The sequence below is a fragment of the Gambusia affinis genome, linkage group LG21 (assembly GCF_019740435.1).
Source record: "Gambusia affinis linkage group LG21, SWU_Gaff_1.0, whole genome shotgun sequence".
NCBI classification, from domain to species: Eukaryota; Metazoa; Chordata; class Actinopteri; order Cyprinodontiformes; family Poeciliidae; genus Gambusia; species Gambusia affinis.
Genome location: NC_057888.1, coordinates 19530291 through 19548423, shown reverse-complemented (window position 1 = coordinate 19548423; position 18133 = coordinate 19530291). Strand labels below are relative to the sequence as shown.

General features: G+C 41.3%; 1 pseudogene; it reads right to left on the bottom strand.

Moving 5' to 3' along the window:
- Positions 1-248: 248 nt before the first annotated feature.
- The window catches only part of LOC122824679, a 37985-nt pseudogene continuing 20100 nt past the window's right edge, over positions 249-18133 (bottom strand).

Below are 18133 nucleotides of genomic sequence, written 5' to 3'. Positions count from 1 at the left end.
CTCGAAGGCGGGGCTAGGTCCAGCCAGATGATCCGCACAGCTGATTGGTTGCCACGGGAGATTAACAGATTTTTTAAATATGCATGAAAGAATCAAGGCAACACTTTGATAAGGAAATAACATGAACTCAGAATGTCAACTTTACATAATATTTCCCCTTCAAAACAGACAGTTAGCTTTCTAAGGGACACTTGATAAGGTCAGTAATGTTGATTTTGCTCAGATGAACTCAACAAGATTCCAAAGAATTCTTTCAGGAAGTCATTAACTTTATTCACTTTTTTATCTGTATCATTTCCCAAATGTTGTTGATTCCAGACATTTGGGCTTTCTGGACTCATCAGGTTCTGCTCACCACCCTCATACCTTTCCTACAGTCTCTGGTGGATTTCAATAAACAGCCCTCTGATTGGCAAACACCAGCAGACGGATGTTGCGCACACATCCAGCAGCAAACTCCTGGATCTCGTCGGTACCAGAAGCTATGAGCAGGATCAGAGGCTGTGGGAGTGGAAAGGACAGAAGTTACTGGAAGGAAAAACACTGTGGACAAACTTTGAAATCGACCAAACGCAAATGTGTCTGAGAACATTTAGTGTCATCTTTTCACTGCTGCCACTGAACAGAAACGGCAGAACATCCACTCTCCAATGCAGAGGGCTTTCAGCTGCCTGCACACACACCTCTGCAGTTCTGTCCAGATGAAAGTGGTGCAGAGCAGCTGGATGTTAAAACCTTGAGTGTGAACCACAGAAGTCGACAGGTTTTCTGCTGCTCCAAAGGTCGAGTTCTATCCACTGTTAGAGGATTGTGTAATGGATCTGGTTAGATTTCATTGCGGAACAGAAGCTTTGGGCTTTACAGAAATCACCAACTTTAGAAGTTTATTTTTAATGAAATAAAACTTTTCAATGAGCTGCTAATGATGTGGAGGAAGCAGAAAAACCCAGACTAAATGAAACACCACTGAGCAGCAGGTGTTTCCTTTCTTTCTTCTCTGAAGTTCCTGCATCAAGTCTGCAGCCAGCAGAAGTGGAACCAAAATCAAAGTATAACTGAGCATAAACATGGTAAATCTGGTCAGTGTGGTCGAATAACAACGACGTTCCGTTGAGGTTCCCCAAGCTGCATGTTTGATTATTCTGGATAGTCAAACATTACAACCCTGAGGTGAGCACTGAGGACTTCCTCCTAAACACAACAAGTCCCGGATAAAAACCCAGCTGAGACGTCTGAGGCTCTTTTAGGCTCCAGACATCGAAGATTTGATCTTCAGGGAAGGAAACAAGATTCTGGGAAAATCAGCAAGGTTCAACATTTCTCCTGGTTTCAGTCAACACTAGCTATGTTTCCTTTAAAAATGTCAACAAAACTTTGTCTATATTTCCCCAATGTTGAAACAACAGAATTTTGCAATTGTGTTGTTTCCACTAAATAAAAAATGCAATCAAAAAATACACATTAATTGTTAACACAGTGATTCCCAAAGTGTGGGGCTGGTCCCCTAGAGGGGGCGCAGTGCCATTGCCGGGGATGAATGAAAAAAGCAACAACAAAAAAACAGTTACACAAAAGTGTTTCACTGTAAAGATTGTTTGTAGTTTGTTTTGTTGCAACATGAAGTGTGAAATAAACTTCAGTGGAGATTGAAAACAAAATATGTGTTTAAGTTTATGTCTGGTTGAACGATGTGTGTGTCCAGTTGATTTTTATTTGTCTTTTTTGGGGGGGATTTTATTGTAATACATATGGGAAAATCTTTGGGTAACAATGTGTTAGCACAATAAAGAAAACATGATTAGTCATGATTTTATTAATTTATTTTATTTTTTTATTTTTTTTGGCAAATCATGATACTCCCAACTACTTCTTGTTTTTTTGTGGTTTATTCCAGAAAGACTAAACATTATGTGACTCATGATGTGAAAAATGATTCAAATACGGTTCAATAAAATCCATCTGATTTTATGTGATCAGAAACGATCACTTCCTTTTAATAGTAAAACCTTTTAGCAAATGTTTTCAAAATTTAAGTAAAATTATTTTCAAAATGTCAAATTGTCCAATTATGTGGTCAGAGGAAATGCAGCTACTGTCACATCCCTGTTCCTCAAGAGCAACTCCAGACAATAGACAAGACCAAACAGGGTCCCTTTGTAAACTCCAGATGAGAATAATTTATGACACATTTAGCAGGATTATCATCCCATTCATCAAAGCTCCAGCAGCACATTTCCCTCCAGCAGCTCCAGAAAACATGCAGCTCCCTAAACAAGGCTCTTTATTGAAAAACAGGATGCCTGAGAAGTGCCAGGGTTGCTTTATTTACCAGCCTGGTGGCGTGTTATTCAGACGGGGCCAAATGAGGTCTCCTGAAGAGCAAAGCTAGGCTAAGATAAGCACGTCTCTCTTTGCAGCCTTTCTTCCAGCTCCATCTCTCCCTCCCAGCTGGGAGCTCTGGGAATATAATCCAGCACTTATTAGACATTCCCTGACTGAAGGAACATCAAAACTTGCTTAGCGTTTGAAAACTGCAGAAGGAGTTCTGAAGATGTTTCCTTTTCCCAGGTTTCCCAAGTTTTACACTCAACTGTGGAGGCAAACAGGACAGACAGACGGCTGTGTTCAGTCGGGTCGAGGGGAACTTGGTGCAGAAGTTCAGGTAAACAACATTCCCTGCAGCCTCCAGTCAGCCACAGATGCTGAGCTGCTTTTTCTGGGTCTCCAAAGAGGAAAAGGAGGGAAAGTTTCAGGTTGAACCCAGAGTCTGTTAGAGCTGAACAACAAGAGGGACAGAAACTTCAGTCAAAGGCTCTGAGACGTTCCTCTGCTTTGATTTAAATTATGGTGGTCCTAGTAAAGCTGTAGTTACAGCTCCTGTATCCTCTGCTCAGCACAGCCACAAGATGGAAATAGCTTTTCTACAAACTAAAAGAAAACCCATGAGGATGAATCTCCAGGTACTCCTGGTTCCTCTTTAGGCTCATTTAATCAAATCTCCACAAGAACAAAACATGAGAGAAGAATCAGATGAAAACACATCGTGTCAGGGTGAGGGGGGAACTCAGTGCAACTAAAGAGCAAACGTTTTTCTCATTTAGATTAGTAAAATCCTAAAATACACACCAGGACCTGGCAAAAGCTGCATTCTGGAAAACATTCAGCTGCAAATGAACAATAATTATGGTTTGCATTTAGTAATTTTCAGCAATTTCCTTCACAAAGCTTTTCTTATAAAAGAGGCTGTTTAACACAAGCAGCTGTCTGAATCTGTCTGAATGGATGTATGGCTTCAACAAGCAATTCCCAGAACTTTGGAGGCAACATGCAGGCCAGGAGGAAGGCAGCTTGATTTGATACACAACACAAAACGAGGCTCATCCAGAGGAAAGTGGGAGATCCTGAGAGTGGACATTAGATCACACCGAGAGGCTAGTTACTCCTTCAGGAGTTTTGGTTGGAGTGCATTTCCCCTGTGAGAAGCAGCTCCATCATTTCTGGTTGTTTTCATTATTCATCCAACAGGAGAAGAAAAAAAATATGATCTCACTAAATCATAAAGTCCAGAGTTAGAGCAACACACTCAGCTGTGGAGATGGACAAACTCCCACACAGTGAGTTTCCTCTGGACTCAGACAGGTTAGTATCAGCATCCCTGTTCAGAGGAGCTGAGATGAAGTTCAATCTGACCAATGAGGTGATCTGTTTTATGTTTCCATGTCTGACATTCAGATAAACGGCTGAGCTGCTGCAGCTACAGGGTCTTTGGTGATTAAACCCTTTAAAGTCCAAAAAACCAGTTCAATGAACATGGGAACATCTGGCTTCAGCTGCAGAACCAGTTCTGAGTTTAGAGTCCAGTTGGTACTGGGAGACCGTTTCACACACTTGTGGTCACAGATGAATTTTTATGTGGAAATTTTTCTGTAAAACCTCATTTAATGAAAGGATCAGACAGCAAGGTTTTACCAACATGCTGAAACATGAACATTTCATCCTTCAAAAAAGTCTTCAGTCACAGCATCGTCTTAACATTCAATCTATTTTACTGTGAGACACAATTAGAGTGTGAGGAGTTGAGCAGGAAAATACAGAACTAGCTCCTTGTTGGAAGACATGATGGCTCCAATGAAATGTCTGCTGGATGTAACCAACTGTGAGGAAAATAAACAGAACCGTCGTTTCTCCATCAGTCCTTGGTCTGAAACATATTGCTGCTGCATTCTGCCCTGAGGTAAAGCAACAGCCCTTAGCAACAGTTGCCCCCAGCTACAGTCCTTTGGCTTGTGCTGCAATGGCATCTATGGTCCAGTGTAGGGTTGGCACTTTGCACACACTGAACTGTTTGCTTTTCTCAATTCCCATGATGGCTGGAAAGTGGAGACTTGTTTTCACCGACTGTTTCTGCTCCATCGGTCAAAGGCTCTGAAAATAGTCTCAGCCTCTCAAAGTTTATTACTCTGTGTTTTTCACACATCACTGAAACAAGGGCGGCAGGAGACCAAAGCACATTTTCCTCAATGCAGCTATGTTAAAATTAGCCTCAAAGCTGTGAAACAGACTTGAGACTGGAAATGAGCAACAAATTAGGACTTAATGAAGACTCAAGTATTCAGTCAAAGAGGAAGTCCAACTGACCTCGACAACTCCTTCCTCATGCATGGTGATGATGTTGTTGGGCTCTTTGGACAGTTGGTACAGGGCCATGGTTGTGTTAAGGAGGAGCAAATTGTCGTTCGACTCCAGGTACTGAACCAGAGGGCCAACGGCTCCATGTTCACCAAAGCATGCCCTATTGGAGCCCCACATGCAGCAGTGGCCGATGGCCTCGGCCAGGTGGCAGCGAAGTCTGACATCACTCTGCAGAGAGGAGAACAGGAAGAAATTCTTGACCAACAACATCCTCTGGATCAGCTGATATTTGAAGAAAAACACCAACTAAACTTCAACCTGACTGTAAACCAGACAGAATCCCAGTATTCAGACAGTAAAAGCCGCTTTGTTGTCAGTAGCGACATGTTCTTACTGTGTTACTCAGCTTGGCCAGCAGGGGGACAACCCCACGATCAGAGAGGACGCCCAGGATTTCCTTGTCTTTGGCTAGTTTGGCGATGACGCAAATGCTAAATCAGCACCTCGTTGCTTGGTGACTTCAGTAAGTGAATGATCAGCTTCAGTCCACCGATCAGAAAGAGAACCATTTCCCCGGCGTCCTGCAGTCACAGAGACACACATTAGCTGCTGCTCAGTGAAGGTCAACACAGAAGATGATGCAAAGGAGGGACAGTGATGTGGAAAAGGAGAGGTGGGCAGGTTAAGTTGACCACATTCAATAAGTCTGGATGAAGAACTGGAATCAGTCCAACCCTATCCTGCAGTTTGTTTGGTTTGTTGACCTATTAATACTATGAATAAAGTCGTAGTATTACAACTTTATTCATAGTATTACAACTTTGTTCTCTTAAAGTGTTTAAGGTTATTTTTAAATGGTTGAAACCTAGTTGGTGTATTTGGTCTCTAATTAGCTAGCAAATGTTTTAAAGTGTTAAATCAACCAAAACGCTTCCCTAGAAAAAAACATGCGGGTTACGTGACGTAACTGGAGGAGAATGGACCACAACAACTGCAGTCTGATAGCTGAACTCAAAGAGGTTTTGTTCGCTCAGGTGTAGTTAAAACATGTTTATGTGCGGCTGTTCAGATTGCATTTCCTCTGGACATGGCAAGGGAAAAAAACAACAGAAAAAGCAAAGACGACAACGAAGCCAGAGTCCCAGCTTTGACCCGGAAGAGGGTCGGTGGATGGAGTTATTAAATGTTCCAATATTTTTTAGCCTAATTGTATCCATGCTTATTATTTATCTATTTTCTCTTGGTAGATATATTTCCATGAAAAGATTTAAAGATCTGTAAATGTAAAGATATAGGTGCAAAATTCTCTTTGTTAGCACTGCAGTTAGCATTTCCAGGTCTGTGTACATGTTTTCCATTCCAATATTTTCTTTTCTATGATTTAAAGTGATCTCTGGTTACTATGTTGTTAATAGTCCTAACTTCCAGTTCACATGTGAGCCTTCAATCTTAGGCATACAGCCAATGTAATGCTTGACCTTAAGGTCACCTCCTAAAGGTCTTATTCAATGTTTTTAGCTGCACCGACCAGAACCTTCTCCTCTGTCTACGTTATTAATGGTTGCCACTAGGGGCGCTATTTTCAAGTGGAGCAGTAAGCAGGTAAGGTAAAGGAGCTACTAAAACTTTTTATTTTGAAATATGGGCCATTTTTGGCACAAAATATAAATTTCAGACTTGTTACAATACAAAGACTTCAACATGCCTTTAAAGTGCAGATGTACTTTAATATTGTGACTATTTTCAAAGTGACTGTTTTGTATTATTGTTTTATTTTTCCCTATTATGGCTCTATTACTCTGTGGTATCAGCATCCGGCCACTATTTAAAAACCCAATGTACCGTATCGTCGCCACAGAATAAAACATGAATGTGACTCAGTGTGTAATATTCGGGACTTTGAAAATGCAGCTGAAATTTCTTTCAATGCAATAATTATGGGCAACTGGATGAAAATCACCAAGTCTGCTGCAGTTCAGTCTGTTTCAACATCATCCACATGTCAGGAGCTGATACATGGTTCTGTGCTGCCGACCACAAAAAACTACTGATTTTCTTAATTTTTCTGGTTAAATCAAGAACTGGATGTACTTTAGTGTTCTCCCCTCCACCAGGGAGCTCAGAGCTGGGATCAGGAGTCAGTGCAGTGTATGGACCCTGTGATTCCATGCCAGAGGATGAGGCGTGTGCACAGTGCAGGCCAGTGAGGGAGCTGCCAGGCCCCCGACACACAGGAAGCTTTTCCTCAGGAATACTGATGATGGCTGGCTGGGAGTCCCTGTGACAGAGGAAGCTCTCTCAAGCCACCAGCTGCCACAGACTACCCAGAATCCCTTTCCTGCCCCAGACTGGCCCCCAGTTCTTAAGGCTGCTGCATTAAGAGGCTGCAATTGGAAAGACATTTGTTGCTAACCTCCCCCTCAGGATGAAATGAAATAGAAAACACATTATCTGTTGTGTTTGATATGAAGAACGCTCTGAGGCTCTTCTCTGGACCAATCAGACTTCTAGGACTTACACTGCTCACATGCAAAGGAAAAATCAACCAAGCATCTAAATGAGCTTCTACAACCAGGCAGATTAATGACACACCTCATCAGGTGGAACTGAGAGGGGTCTGTTTACTTGATTGGAAGGACCTGCTGCTCTGCAGTTTGGCTCATTTTACTGAATAAAATCAGTTCCAGTTAATAACCTACAGACAGTGAAGCTCCTGTAGATATCTGTGTCTGCAGAGCAGCAACATCACTGCATTTATACCACTGTTCTGTCATAAATTTACAACCGATCTGCCAACTCAAACATTTTGGGTTTTCGTCCAAACAAAGACGGCAGTAAAGCAGTTGGATCGGGTTCAGCTCGTCACTGCCCCGTCCCATAAAAACACCAAGAAACTGAAAACTTATGAAGCTTCTTCAAAACTGGAATGCAGTTGTCCAAATAACACCTGTTGTTGAGAAGAGAAGGGTAAAACCATAATCCTGCTAATGTGTTTATGATTATTGATAGTGACTGAGCGGGGTCGGATCGGTCTGTTCTGATTGAATGTCTTAAAATTTTTCATGATTTCACTTCTGATGTAACAAAAAAGCTCCATATAAACTGAGCTAATGTCTGACAAATTATGTTCTAGCAGATGGTCTGGAGGTTATATTGTAGACACAGATAAATTATAACATGCAGCGTTAATGTCAGTTATAGTGATGTCTAAATCTTCTGTTTTCGTGACAGAAAATCAACCAACAAAAGCTCTTAATGTTGAAGTAAATATAGTAGCAGCTAAAATGATATAAACAGTATTTATGGTAATGTAGTTGTTGCAGTTTCATAATGTTTTTATTGGAGAAGTGGCTTCACAGAAGCTGCATGGTCCACCATCTCTCAGCATGTTGAGGGAAGATTTTCAGGAAGGAAATCAGACTCACAGGATATTACATTCTTTCTCTCAGTCTTTTCCTCACTTCATCAATCCCAGTGGGCCAAGGAAGCTCCTCTGCTTCATATTAGCTCAGGGTTCATGTAAGCCTCTGCTGACACAGCTCTGCCTCTGCTGACCTCCCAGCAGAAGCAGCAGCTTGAGAGACAAGCTGGGTGACAGAAACAAGCTTCTGCCTTCTGACTGAGACAATTTAATGTGAAAATCTTTTCTTTACCTTTGCATTCTCGATGCACGGACAAATGGCCCATGCAGCACTAGCCTGAACTTCTGCATTGGGATTCTTTAGCAGTGACCACACCAAGCGGACTCCGTCAAGCTGGTCAATGACTCTGAGGGAAACACAGAGAATCGATTCATTGTAGAATCAAATCAAAGTGAAGATTTGGCTCCATCAGTCGACCAGAAGCAGATTTAACAATGACTATAACTAAACAGCATGGAAGCAGAAATTCATTTCAGCACTTTTTATCCACACTTAGATCTTTTGCAGGGTCTGTGGCCCACCCACTCTCAACTCATTCTCCATAGAAATCTCCGAAAAGCTCAGGTCAGAGGTCAACCAGCACACATCTGGATCTAGTTCTTCCTACATGGATTTATAAACAGATGCCGAGACAAACTTTGACTTTATGTTTTGGCAAACATGGGAAACTCCTTTCCTGACTTGGGAAGGAGTTCTGTTTGACTCCTTCCCAAGACAAACAGAACCAGAGACAGGTGGCTCCATATTTCAGAAAGTCTGAGTGAAGTTTTCTGAAGCAGCAGTTTGATTTCATCTCATTTACATGACTGGTTTCAAACTGGAGTTGCCTCTGAGAGGTCAAGGATTTACACCACAGACCCTCCATTGTCTGCTATAAAAACATGGAACATGTTCCCCATGTGTGCTTCAACTAACAAAGCCACACTGACGCTGTCATAATGACCTAAACACTCCCTAATCACAGTGTCTTCATGACTCCAATGAGCGGACGCTCATCAGGGACGTCCTCTGCTCCATCTGTCTTCCTTCTGCACAGAAATCAGTCCAGAGGGATCAGAACATCAGACTCCAGTCTGCAAGGCTTCTTCAGTCCAGGACCAAAAACTAAAGTGAAGCTTCATATCATCCTACAAAACGGCTCCATCTTCCCATAGTGCAGCTAGGAAACAGATTACAATGAAGCTGCAGCTGACAGTGATGGATTGGAGGGGAGACCACAGACCTTGAAGGCATTAAAAATCCGTCTTCACTCTTGTTCTTCCACTGGACTTATTGGAGGAAGTGTGATGTCATTAACCACACACTGCCTACTGGTGGAGAATGAAAACAAACAGGAGGATCTGATGGAAAATCAGGAAGTGATCATGAAGCTCTCATGAGCTCTGGATGACCTGATTCAGGATCATGATGAGAGAAGAACTGTGGTGACCAGCAGAAGGTCTGATCTGAGAACAGAAACCTTGTTGGTAAAATGATGTCCAGCAGGGACAAACATGTTGCAGCTGGTTGGGTTTTAGCACACATCATCAGCAATAAATCATCTAAAACTGATAATCTGACAAACATTTCTGTCAGTTCTGGTTTGGAATAAATATCTACTGTGAGTTATGCTAATTGCTCTGCAAATGACTCAACATGCATGGAAACAAGTCATCGGGCCAAAGATCCAGACAAAGGTTGTTTGAATAAGAGCTCTGTTAACAGATGGAGGCTGACAGACTGGAAGACCTGCTGTAAAAATGTAGAGTGAGAGAGAACAAGATGATCTGATGTATCAGATGTCTCTGGTTGTGTCAAGTTTACCACAGTCAGCAGCTTTATTTAGACGGGCTTCATTTTCATCCAGCCCAGGGTTTGTTTGTTTGTTTCCCAGTGTAACAGAGTCGTACCACAGCAGAAGCAGCTAACTAACACCATAAACTCACAGGTTCAGTGATATTTCTGCCCAGTGATAATTAAGGCGGCTCTTATAGTCTGGAACAGGTTTATAAAAGCAATGAAGTGCAGATGGAAGCTCCATGATGCTTGAGGTTAAATGCAGAGAGAAAGCCACCGCTCTAGACTCTGCTTCTCTGGGTTTTCCAGCCGTGGAGTTTTGGACGGGGCAGGGCTTTAGGCACGTTAGTCTGAGCAGCTCAGCAAACCGCATGGCTATTGTAAAACACTGAGAATGAAACCACAACCATATTTAACACAGCAGCTACAATAAACAAAGCTTTTAAAATCGGTCATTGGGCTAAGGATGAAAGAGACGCCTACCTGCACAGCTCCCAATGAAAACTACAGGAATCTTTCTGAGCAGCAGCCCAGGACAGGTTAATGAGGCTGTGTTTACATCCTACAATTGGTCTCATTTCCTTGTAAAAACACATGACATCAATAAACAGCCAGGAGTGAGTTTGGGCTGATTCACTGATTATGGGAAATAAGCCACTAATCACATTTTAACAGGCGCCTCATGGACCTACTGTAAATATAAGCAGAGCAAGAAACATTGAAAAGGAAGAAATAAACTTACGCCACGTTGTCCCTTTCTGTGGCACAAGCTCCCACAGTCTTTGCTACATTTACAAGCAGAGCCTGGTTAAATGACACAGAGCAGATGTTGGATCAATAAAGGAGTTAGTTTGAACAAGAACTGCAGGAAGAACCAATGTTGTATACCTGGTTTGTTCCATTGAGCAGGTTAATGAGAGCCCTTATGCCCCCACCGTTGCAGATGGCGGACTTGTTAGCTTGTATCTGAGCAAATTGTCCCAGAGCTCCCACTACATTGATCAGGACCTGTTCAGGCTGATCAGTCAGCAGACCAATCAGGGCCTGCAGAGCTTTGTACTCCTGGAAGCTTTGAGGGAACAACATCAAGAAGAGATGATTGCATTACAATATAATTAAGGTGATTTGATTCATTTATTACAGAAACTGGACAACTAACATGGACTAAAAGTCAATTCAACAGATCTTGTTGCTCTAGAGAGAGAAGACAAAACTGTGAAACAAAACTGAAACTAGTTTAGTTTTCAACCCAGAGGCCAAATTTATTAAAGATTCTAATGATCCAGTGATTTGACAGTCAGACTAACAGTGTGTCTCCTGAACCTCCTCTGTACAGAGCTACATGATCATCAGATGATTGGGTCAAAGGTAAAGATTGTTTTCCCTTCAGTAACATCAGCATCTTGCTGTAACTCAGCAGGACAAACTATTTTCCCACGGCTCCTCACAGCCGTCCTCGTCTTCGCTTTGCAGCACCAAACCTTGGAAACTTTTCCTCCGTCTTCAACTGTGAGATTTTGCCTTGTTTGTCTTAGCTATAGAGTAGTAAACTATAGTCAACATTCAGAAGGGATATACTGTGGTTCCACTAAAACCTCAGCAACCCTCTGGTGCACAGTTAATTTCTCTGGCTGTTTTTATTCCCAGTTACGGTTGCTGGCATCATAGCCTGTAAGCTATTGTAGACGGCTAAGGTCATTTGGTTCTGGACAGGGTCCAATGAACCACAGCCTCTTCTTCACAGTGAAAACATTGCTAATGGACTTTAGTCCAGTTCAGCATCATGAACAACAATGGTCTTCCTCATTATCTGAGGTATCATCTGCAGCTCACTTCTCTACAATGATCTTGTTTTGATAAATCAACACTGTGTCGTGTCTATTTCTGTCAGGTCCAGCTGAGGTAATTGTTTTCTGGCAGGAGTAACTTGACACAAAGCTGCCTGAAGCAGCTCCAACTGAAAACACAGGCCTCTACATGGCTGGAGGCTCATAAAGCATGTTAGAGCAGACAGGAACCACAGAGGAGCTTCTGTGTGAGCAACACGTTTTCATCTTCAGTCTTTTCTTCACCAATTCATCATTATAGAGAATTCATTTTCTACTGTGATGACTATGAGCTTCAGAGAAGGTCCAAGTGATATTAAGACGTTTCAGGAATCCTAAAATCTCCAGCAACAACCACAGAAACCTGAATCATTAAATCAATGAGGAATATAATAAACAGATGAATCTATCAGGGCACAGACTAACATGGGGGAACGCTGAGCTGCAGTCGGATGAAGAGAAGAATCATTTAAAGAGGAGATTATGTTCTGCTCATGGTCGGCCTGCAGCAGAACTAAGATGGAAGGAAGCCAGAATCTGGAAGGAAACTTCACAATCTTGACCCAACCGTTGCTGCTCTGGCAAACACACTCCAAGACTTGGCAGTCTCCACTTTCCACTGCAAACTTATTGCTTCAGCCTTTTGTTAAAGCCCTTTACAGTATTTCTGTGTGGCTATAACACCTCTGTCCACAGACCCAAGAGGCCACATCTGGACACAGCTAAAAATCTGAACTAAATGTTTCACTGTTTCTGTCCTCAGATTTTATTCAGCTCCTTGTCCTTGGTTCAGTGGGAGGCCTTTAAAAAGTACAAACTGTGACAATGAGCTTTTTACACATTTATGTTTCAGGACATCAATCATTTCTCATTTCATTCCTTCACTAAATCAGTAAAGATTTAACATTTGCTGCTACTTGTCTCAAATCCACAAGACCTCCATCCTGTCTAGACCAAATAAATCAGTCACTAAAGTAAGACTGAATCCTGTCTGCAGGAAGATGAATTTATCTTAATCAAAGACAGAAAATCTCCGTTATTACAGCAGTTAAAATCTTCTAACAGGATTTTCTTTTCACTTGTCAGCCTGTGACAGATTCTGAAAAGAGGGCGGGGCCTTAAAACCTTGTTTGATTAGCAGGCTCTTTCTTCCTGACAGTAATGCTTTAACTGCTTCACTCTGATTCTGATCAGAGACTCAATAATCCTGAGAGAACCAAAACAAGTTCACTGACGTGTCAGTGAACATTAACACATCTGCACAACATCATGCTGGTTTCCTCTCAAAACGTTGGCTATGTTAGCAAACAGTCAGAAACTCTACAAGATGAGAGCGCTTTTATTCTGAAAGGTTGTTAAAACGCTGCACCAGCCTTCAGTGTTTGGTTCAATTCAGTACAAGGGAAAGCAAAGTGTTGTTATCATTTCTAACTGAGTTGTTACTAAATGTGACGACGATTGATTAATGCATCATAATAATCATTCATATTAGAGTTATGATTAGTAATAAGGTAACTATTTTACCTAGCAACAGTGTGACAGGATTATGTTTGGAGGAGTGTGTGTGTTCTGGCACCGAGTGTATTAAGCTGTCACTTTTTATAACAAGAAGCTGCTTCTTCTTCTTCTTCTTCTTCATCATCATCATCATCATCATCATCAAGTTGGGTCAGTTCTGATCCAGGAAGTGATGACAGATCCCTCTGAGAGCTGCTGAGAACTTTTCTTCTTACTTTTAGAGCTTCACAGCAGTTTTGAGCCAAACATTATCTTAGATTAAGAAAAATGTTTTTACACCGTTTCACCTCAGCTGAAGCCTTCAGATTTATATTTGTTATCATAAAATGTAACGACAAAAGAAGTTGCAGATTGATGAATGTGTTTCTGTTGCATTAAATCACTGCATGTGGGTTCATCATTACACTCTCAGAGTCACCCTGAAGAAGAAAAGAAATATGAATCAGTCAGTTTGTCAAGGTCTCAGTAGTGGGGATGTTCAGAGCTGCCAGGACTCAGTCAGAGAGTTTGATTTATTTTAGAGGGAAAATTACTAACTTAAAACTCATCTGACACTAAAGTCCAAGTCAGGAACCATTCCAACCATCCTAAATGACACTTCAATAAATCTAGCCTTACATGACTAATGATTAAAGGTCCCATCAGCTCTCTAACATTAAAAATGTCCCCAGGCTGATTTCACTGTGATCCTGACTGGTGGAGTTCTAACGGGCCTTAAATGACATGACTGAGGCTTGTAAAGTTTGCACATCTGCCTGATCCATTGTTAACAGAGGAAAGACTGAAATCTAAAAGTAAACACATCAAAGATCAGAGCTGATAGAATCTGAACAAAGCCTGAACATTTTACACCAATAATCTCTTTAACTGCATAAACCGAGAAAGGATCTGACAGAGGAGAGTGGAAACAATGACACAGTGAGTTGTTCCTAAGCAACGGCTGCATATAAAACTCACATATGAACTGATGCCACATTAAACTGCAGCAGGCTAAACCTCCTGTTCTGGATCCATTGTGTTAATTCTTTACACACTGAGAAACACATCAGCTCAGCAAGCACAGGCTCCAAAGGTTATTGGAATTTGGGGATAAAATGTCTAATTCTTATTAAACCTCTTTCACACAGAACTGTATCAAACACTGTTGACGTGAGCAGGCAGAGATTTGTTGAAGTCATTCAAAGCAATCACAAAAGAAAGGCAGAGAACATGTGTTCTGCATGTCTAACATGGAGTTTTAACATGCATCTCCATGACTCCAGGTGGGACAATAAATAGTAAAGTTGTGTACATACATAGCTACGTTCTCCATGCTGATTGAACACTTCCAAATGGCCCCGGTGGCAGCAGCCAGGAGCTGCTTGTTCTCTGCTTTAGAGAGCAGTGACACCGGAGGCTGCAGGCCGTGGTGGCTGCGGACCAGATCCCGGGTCAGTTTGTCTTCTGCAGTCACTCTGCACAAAGAGATCTGAGAGAGATCTGCAGTCTGGATGTATTCAGTAGCACAGAGATCAGGTGTTTATGTCCATGATATACTGGAGGGGCTTTGTTTCTCGACTGGCCTGGGAATATCTTGGGATTTCTTTGGAGAAGCTGGGCCAAGTGGCTGGGGAGAGAAAATGGATGGATGTAAACATCAACAATTTTCAAACAGGCTCATCAGTGGAGTCCTATCTCCACAATCTCAGTTGTGTGATCAGATCTTCTTCACAGAGCAGTTCTCTGACTCTGCAAGACAACAGGAACATGTGTTCTCCATATCATGAAGCTAAAACCTAAATGTGAACCATTTGCCCATTAACAGCAGAGGATCTACTGCTTCCTTTGCCTCCTCCATTCTAACTCTTCAAAGGATTTGCTAGGCCAGCTTCATACCTTGTAAAAACAAGAAAAAATGTGATGTTCAGGAGCGATAGCTGGGAAATCAGAAAACAGATCATATGTTTTTATTTTCAGACGCTTTGGTCTGGAGGGATTGTCGACATTCTTTAAAACATCGACACCATCTGAAGTCTCTTATGACGAAGGATTTCTGACTTTCCTTCAGCAGGATCAGAGCAGATGCTCCAAGACGAAAACATCCAACTACTATTCAACCTTAGAAGAAATTATTCAAATCAATGTAAACTGTTTAAAAACAATGCTTTCTTTGTCCTCAAGTGTTAACTGAGACTTATTTAACAATCTTTGTTTATTGAGCTCTAACGATCAGATTAGTTTTTATTAACTATAAACTTGTTTCCACATGTTGCTTAATTTCCATTGAAAGAAGATCAAAATAATTTCAACAGTAATAACCTCTGTAGCCATGGCATCACAACATGGTGGCTATAGAAGATCTACTGAAGGTTTAATGAATATAAAAATCTGAAAGAATCTTTTTGGAGGTCATTCTGTAATAATCTTTGAGGAAATGCACACGGGCAAAGGAAACAGCATTAGCATGAGTTGGTACCGAGGCTCTGAAGGAGTTTACCCACTGAGAGAGTAAAAGTATTCAGGATAAAGTCTCTAGAGGTGTTAAATTATGCCTTAAAAAAGCAGAAGATGTCAGTATATAGGCTGCACAGTGGCACAGTTGGGATAGCATGTTCTCCCTGAGCATGTCAGGGTTCTCTCCAGGTACCACAAAAACTGTCAGGAGGATTAAACTCTCTAAATTCTCCTTAGGTATGGGTGTGTGTGTGTGTATGATAGACACAACCCCACAAGCATGTTGGATAATGGATGGATGTCATATCTATGAAAATGTCATAAGAGTGGTCTTTAGAGATCTGATTATCAAGCGTCGGTGTGAACAACCTGAGACCAAGTCAAAGAATAAATAATGTATAATATAATATGTTAATATATAATATAATAATATGTTTGGATGTAGATTACTCCGTTAATTCTTAAGAGTTCAGCACCACAGTGGAATCAGGTGCATAAATTAGTGATTGTTAACAAGTTCTTCTAGCTGTTATGGATCAGTTTATAGAAAAGTTTCATCTTCTTGTTTGATGAAACTTTGTAGTTAAAAGAGTAGAGCTAGTCTGAAGGATAAAAGCATCACCAAAGGTTTCTATCATGAACTTGATGAGCTTCATGAAGATTCCTTCCACATGTTGCTGCTTCTCTCCCTGCAGGTTTCTCTGCCTGAGCTTCTAACAGCAGAAGCCTCCACGTGGCTGAATGAAGGTCTTCTTGTAATCGGGTTCCTCTGGAGCTGCAGCTGGGATTCTGCAGACACAGTCTGACCTGCTGCAGCTCCAGGCCAATAAATCACAGCACTAAAGATGTGGAGCAGGAAGGAGGTGAGCAGCACAGCCAGTGAGGCCCTGCTGACCCTTTATGCAATGCTTTTCTGCATGTGACCTGGACATGTTGTTAGAAGGAGTGAACATCTGTGTTAAGTGTGGTGCTCTGATCTGCAGCGTTGGGTTGGTGCAGATGAATGCAGGTGGCTGAAAGAGCTTTGTAGATCTTAATGTCAGAGAGGAAACCTGGCAGAGTTTGAACTGAAGAGGACAGATCAGTGTTCAAACTGCAGGTTCAGAGTGACAATCTCCCAGTAACATCAACAATCCAGACTCTGGATGCTGGTAGAACTGGACAGAATGATTGATTACTGGATGTCCAATAAAATAAAGCTGAATCATTTAAGAATTATCAGTGTCTAAAATGTTAGATCTTGATCTAGTCTTTGACTAGATCTTTATTCTAGTTAAAGACCTGACTAGAATAAAGATCTAGTCAGGTCTTTGAGTTGAGAAATGCTGTCATCATCAAAGAGGAAAATGATGTCATCATTAAACTTGTGAGAATAAATAATTATTAGAAAAATAAAGAAAACCATCCGATGTTAGAGGACAACATAATGAGTCAGAAATGAGCTTCTGGTGAGAAAACCTGCTGCTACTGACTGCTTTATGGATCAGTTTTATTTCAGCATGAAGATCTGAGAACAATGCAGCAGTTCTGCTTCTGGCCAGCAGAGGGAGGAAACCTTAATGAGGACACAGCTTGCATCAATCAGCTACTGTTAAATTCATTAGTTTAATGAAAATCTCAGTTGATATTTAAACAAGTTAAAAGTCATCTTCCTAAATTATCTCTAGCTTTATCAACTCAGTTTCTTTCTTCAATAATTAGATTGACTCTTTAAAATCTAACAGCTTCCTTCCTGTTAAAATAAATCTGTTTAGAACAGGGATGATGAAACGAAGCTCATACTTTAACACTGATGCACTAGAAACTGGAGAGGGAAGTGAGAATTATGTAAATCAAACACATGAATTCATGTTTGTCAGAAACTGACTTCAGTTTGCATTCTGGATGTTGTGAGAATCAACATGAGCCTCATAGAGGAACAGGTCTGCAGCCGTCCAGGTAGAAAAACAAACACTTCAGACCCCTGAGCAAATATTCCCACATAAACATCATTAAAACATCAAACAGATCATGATGCATGTGTCTCTGTGTGAAAGTGTTTGACTTTCTAAACAACAAGCAGCAGTCTGTGGTGTAAGAGGGAAAAGATCTGCTCCTAAAATAAAGACAGATATTTAACTTGGCTCTTGCTGACTGGCAGCCACTGATGGTGACGATATCATAAAACAACTGCAGGTCAAAGGTCATAAATAACTGCACTGTGGGGTTTCCAGACAGAAAGAGAGCAGGGACATGCTGTTTAGAGTTGCATGGATCTTTCTGCTGCAGGAAAACACAAAACACTAAAGCCATCAGCACAAACCTGATGTTAAACTTTAAAATGTGTTGATTTTATCTGAATGTTGCCTCTTTCATATCATTTACATCTCTTTGTTCCTTTGCTGGAAATAGTGAATTCCTTTGAGACATGGAATTTCCTTCCAATTATTTTCTATTTTCTTCAGCTAAAATTCCCTCACATAATTCCTCTTGACTGGAGAGTTTTCCACCAAACATTTCTTTCTTGGAGTGAGCAGGATCTCATTT